At 43.1% G+C, this 5,809-nt stretch overlaps 1 non-coding gene across 1 annotated transcript; it reads left to right on the top strand.

Moving 5' to 3' along the window:
- Nucleotides 1-2,854: 2,854 nt before the first annotated feature.
- Trnaa-cgc lies at nt 2,855-2,927 on the top strand. The gene has a single exon. It is a non-coding gene; the product is annotated as a tRNA-Ala (tRNA).
- The last annotated feature ends 2,882 nt before the right edge of the window (nt 2,928-5,809 follow it).

The following is a 5,809-nucleotide window of genomic DNA, read 5'->3' as shown; positions in this document are numbered from 1 at the left end:
CACTCACAGGCGTCCAGTGTGGACTAACTATTGTATGGCAGCGAAACGTGGTATACTAAAGCCCCCTTGCGGAACCGATTTACACTGGAAAGGAATTATTTCCGATTTTGGCCACCAAATGGCTCTATCAACGGAAGAAAGACGTATAGAAATGTTTCCATATGTAATGGATTGTCAACGGAACGTGGGCAGGAAGGGTCAAACAAGTGAGAAAGTCAGAATGTAGATCTTGTTATTAACCGCCAGCTGCACAATTTGTTCAGTATGAGAACCGAAGACTTCGGCGAGACGTTGCACAGCGACAGATTCGCACCTGGTATCTAAAATCGGAACTGATTTCCTCCGGCGCAAACTGGTTTCGCATTAACGCATTAGCATAACTGCCAAATTTCGATGCCATACGGTAATTACAGACCACAATGGACCTCGGTGAGTGGCTGCATTTTACTTACGAGCACCAGGTACTTCTATGGCTCTGCTGAATAAAAAAGCGATTCGCGAAAATTTCGCTATCGCATTTGTGGCCCATTTGGTCATAAACCATTTAGTAGTTAGCCAGTTAAAAAAAGTTTGCAGTTGTCTGACTTCCGTCTTGTTTCACCTTTTTGAAGCATCAACACTCCTTAGGTTCTGCAAATACCCGTCTTCCCAGTACAGGCGACTGTCTAAACTGGAGCAGGTCGCAGCTACCGATAGGGGGCTTCGACATTGCCCCGTGGCGTAATGATGTGCTGTGTGACGTCATATATACTTACGGATACAACAGAACGCGGTGATGTTTACATGGCTGCTATATTACGTATGTTTTCTAAAATAGGTTGTGGTGGAAAAGTGATGTGTTGCATAGCCCGAGGTCTAGGCTGGGTTGACAGGTTACAGTACGGTTGTCAGTTAGCGGAGCCAAAGAAATGGAGTGTTACAGTAACGATAATTATTGCTGTGTCAGATATTTTATGCACGTTAGATTTCAACGAGTGTTTTATGTCCGTTTTGATGACGTCATGGATCGAAATACAGTTGTAACGGCAGGTTCAGTGTTTTTCAGTATTGGGCACAGTTCGTACCTAGAGTAAGCGCACAGTTCGTAGCTAGTGTAAACGTACGTTTACACCTGTGTAAATTTGCGTGTGCACAAGAAGGACGCAGCCTCTGCACAAAGAGGCATCGGTGCAGCCAGCCTCGTACGCCTGTTGACACGTGGGCGCGGGCAGTCAACACGTCCCAGGCGAATACAGACCGTGCTGTCCCGTCCACGGTTTTGTTTCGTTTGCTCCGTTTTGCTGCGTCGCACTATTAAGTTCTAGTTTTTCGTGTACTCTCAAATTTTAGTTAACCCATTGGCCGAGTGGCCTAAAAAGGAACAAATGGATCTGAAGAATATTATCGTGCATACTTATGACGAGAGTTATCGGTATCATGTAGTGCGTCTTCTGAATGATATAATGGATAATCGAGTTGAACTTTTTACTGCTAATGTTATGAGGAAACGTGCTTCCCAATGCAGTGGTAACGCGTATCAATTACTAATGGCCTTTTGAATAATACTCATGTTGATTTGAGACACACTATATAGTGCCTGCTATCTACCGCTGCATTCTAAAAAACAAACAGCTTGAGAAACTAGGCTGTAGTAAAATTATAAAGAATATAACTTAATTAGAGCAGTCAACCACGAATATGATATGCAAAGTTTATTTACACAAAACCATTGCCGGTTGCCGATTTTCGAAAACAAGTTGTTAGGTGGCTTTCAAAGCTGATCAGTACTCGCGTTAACCGCCATTTAAAAGAATATTCGTTTCTGTGCAAAATATCAAACCTTCACGAACGGTTTTTGTCTGGAGAAGTGAAATTATCGACTAAATTTTCCCATGCAAATGACATCGGAGCTTTGTGTTCGGGCACTACGTTACTAGATGAAAGGCAACAGTGAAATCAGCTACAGAATCAGTATGCCTTAAAAGAAAAATAAACAGGAAGCAGGATCATTCGTGAGTGGTAACGAAAATGATGTGCATTATAGGTACAAGCCAGTGATACAGTACAGGTCCATCTGCCCTTTAAAGAACGTTAGGTCAGTTACTCTGGCACTTTGTATCTTGTAATCGGTATTTCAGGTAAGGAAAGGAGCCACTCGATTCTATAAGTAAATTGTCAGTAAGACGTGAATTACAAGTTAATGAATAGCAGCACTAATAGCTCACCATACCTGTTAGAAAACACTATGTTATATAAATATCTCATCATTGTTTTGCAGGAAGAATAAAGCCATTGGCGTATTAATTTTTCAGTCTTGAGGCTGGACAGAAAGAAGTTCTAGATTTAATTACGGAATTCAAACACACACTTCCTGTTAACGATACCTTTGTCTTGGTCTATGAATTCGTCAGTCAGGTGTGAAATTGCGTTGGTTTGCATGTTCGTACTTACTGAATAGTGTACTGGAAAGGAGTAATAAAAGTCGGATGCAAGTAGGCATATACACACCATTTACGTACGCCATCATTGATTGCTTACGGCAAGATGGCAGATGGTAATGTACGCAGTATAGGTAGTAGCATTGAAGTCACTACATAGTTTTGGCAGTATGTGATTAGTTAGTACAGAAGTGCTAGTACATTTTGTGAATGAAATATTAGGCGCTGCGGTGATTAATTGGAGATGAACAGAACTGCTTTGATTCTTAACATTATCAGGAAAATCCTTGGAGGCAGGTTTTGTGTGCAAATATTATCTATATTATTAAAAGAATTTGTAAATACAACATTGTCAACCTTTCCGACTAATAATTAAGACAACTTTTGGCGTCACATGAAAACAACAATGGGATCGAAATCATGAGTTGAGTCGCTCAGGCGAGGTGGCGCAGTGGTTAGCACACTGGACTCGCATTCGGGAGGACGACGGTTCAATCCCGTCTCCGGCCATCCTGATTTAGGTTTTCCGTGATTTCCCTAAATCGTTTCAGGCAAATGCCGGGATGGTTCCTTTCAAAGGGCACGGCCGATTTCCTTCCCCATCCTTCCCTAACCCGAGCTTGCGCTCCGTCTCTAATGACCTCGTTGTCGACGGGACGTTAAACACCACTAACCTAACCTTGAGTCGCTCAGTGACCATACCGTCACAGCAACGAAAGACGACACAGGAGGCGAAATACAGGGCTACCAATAAATCATTCACTGGTTTCCAGAATTCTACATTTTCCGAATATATTTTTCGCCTCAGCGAGTTTAGACTGTGCCGACCACCTCATATTAACAATGCAGCGCCTTGCGAAAATGCCGACAAAGCGAGAGAGTTTTCGTGTGTTGGAAAGTACGGGATGTTTGACCAAATACGGCAGCTGCGGCCGTGAAGTAGTGTGAGCGAGATTTTTGTTCAAAGAAGTCAAGAGCAGCGACAAGCCGCGAACTCTTAATACCGCAACAAGGTGTGTGGAAGACCGTGCGTCGGCTGTAACACTTCGAACCGTACCGTCTGCATCCCGGAAGGTTTCGGCCGGCGCCTTCAGATTCGCGCCACAATGGAGGGATCACTGGAGGATGAACCTCCATGCTGAACCTCCATGCTGATCTTCAGCGACGAAGCAACCTAGAATTTATCTGAAAAACTTAATCTCCGCAATGTGAGTGTGGGCTACTGAAAATTCTCATGAAATTGCGGCGCATGAACCAGATTCGCAGATGGTTAATGTTTTCTGCACAGTGTCACAGACAAAGCTTGAATGGGCCGTTTTTATTCTGTGAAGGAACTACGACGATCCTCAGTACGCCACACTCTCACATGGCGGAGATAAACATTTTCAGATAAATGCAAGGTTGCTTCGTTGCTGAATATGAGTGTGGGGACGAAATGTCTATCCTCAACCGGTCGGTGCATCGTGACGCAAATCTGAAGGCGCCGGCCGCAACCTTCTGCTTTTAATAGTTGTGAGAAATGCAGACGGCGCGGTTCGATGTGTGACCGCCGACGCACGGTGTTCCACACACTTTGCTGCGGTGTTCAGAGTTCGCGGCTTGCGCCTGCTGTTGACTTCTGTGGACCGCGTACAGAAATCTCGTTCACCCCCCTACACGGTTGCAGCTGCCACATTCCGTCAAATATCCCGCATATTACAACACGAGAAAAGTCTTATCTCGCTTTGTCGGCATTTGGCAAGGCGCTGCATTGTTAATGTGAGGTGGTCGGCACAGTTTAAACTCGTTAAGTTTGCTGTTATATTCATGCTCCAATCATATTTGTAGAAGCAATATTTCCGAAAATTTAGAATTCTGGAAAAGAGTGAATGATTCATGGCAGCTCTGTATTTCGCCTTGTGTCAGTCGTCTTCCGTTTCTGTGGTAGTATGGTCACTGAGCGACTCAACTCATGGTTTCGATCCGCTTGCTAGTTTTATGTAATGCCAAAAATTAGTTCAATATTTACTCAGATTGGTTGACAATATTGTATTTACGAATTCTTTGAATAACGTAGGAATATTTTTACAGATAATCTGCCTTCAAGAACACCCCCGACAATATTTACAAACAAAATACTTCTGTGCCCTTACTATTAATCACAGCAGCGCCTAATATTTCTTTCACAGAACGTGCTTGCACTTTGCCACTTCTTGACCACACACCGCCGACACTGAAGGTACCGCCTCTGATGCAAGTACTTACACTGTGTACGTTACTGTCTGGAATCTTTCCGTAAAGCCGTCGGCACACGGACCGTGCTGTCGAACGTTAACGTTGAGCGTAGCAGAACCTATTCTCAACAACATTTCTCCTCACACTGTCACCCGCCTACTCCTGTTCCGCTCGCGAATGTCGCGTGGTTGGGCCGATCGTCGGCAGGGCCTCTTATATTGGCTGCAATTCCTCAATTTTTCTCGTCGTGGTCATTTCGCTGCAAGCCTGAAAGCCTCGAGGAGACGCGTTGGCACGCCACTTTTTCATTTACATGCCACACGTCTTGTGGATACATTCAGTCGAGACCGTTCGTAGCGACATCACTTTTAACGACTTATTGGCTATAACATCGAAATCTAATGGTTCTATCTAAACCTTACATCAATGCTGTATTTAGGCTATAACACAGGAATCTAATGGTCCCATATAAACCCTACATGAACGCTGTATTGATAAAGTCCCTTAGGACGTCTCTTTTTGCCACTTACCGATAAAAACTACGTATTTTTATTCCATTTTCGGACAAATGTATCGGCTGTAAGATCCAATGTTAGTTTTTTTTTTTTGCTTATTTGAGGACGTAACTCTTATTTTCAAACACTCGATTTCTGCGGATTGTTGGTTTCAAATCAGGCGTCACAACGAATACATCGTCAAATGCAAAGTGAGTACGTACATCTTAGATGCTAAAAGCAAACTAATGTAACAGGTTACGTTAAGTAGGGCAGTATATTGTAGTATGTATTACTGTACAGCGTATAGTTCAGAATCGCTTACAAGAGATCCATTTTTTGCATTAACATGATACAATTGTATTGTCAGTTATTTTCCTAACCATTTCAGGAGTGAAAATTTTTTAGATTGATTCAGATACTTCTTTGCCAGCTGTACTTCTTCACTGAGGTTTATGGGCCAAGTTCGCAGAACCACTTTTACATATTCTTGGAGCTGCTTGTGGATGCACTCTCCCAGAACTTGTAGCATATTGGGAGTGTTATCGTGTCCATTGTTTCTTCATTGCCCCCACCCCTCCCCGTATCTTCTTTATCTTTATTCTCTTCAATGTCTATATAATTCGACTCGAAAGCCCTTAACTCTGATACTTGTTCGTCTATTAGATGTTAAGCGAAAATTTC

The sequence above is a fragment of the Schistocerca piceifrons genome, chromosome 11 (assembly GCF_021461385.2).
Source record: "Schistocerca piceifrons isolate TAMUIC-IGC-003096 chromosome 11, iqSchPice1.1, whole genome shotgun sequence".
Taxonomy (NCBI): domain Eukaryota; kingdom Metazoa; phylum Arthropoda; class Insecta; order Orthoptera; family Acrididae; genus Schistocerca; species Schistocerca piceifrons.
The sequence above is the reverse complement of the archived record's forward strand: the minus strand, read 5'-3'. Positions and strand labels throughout refer to the sequence as shown.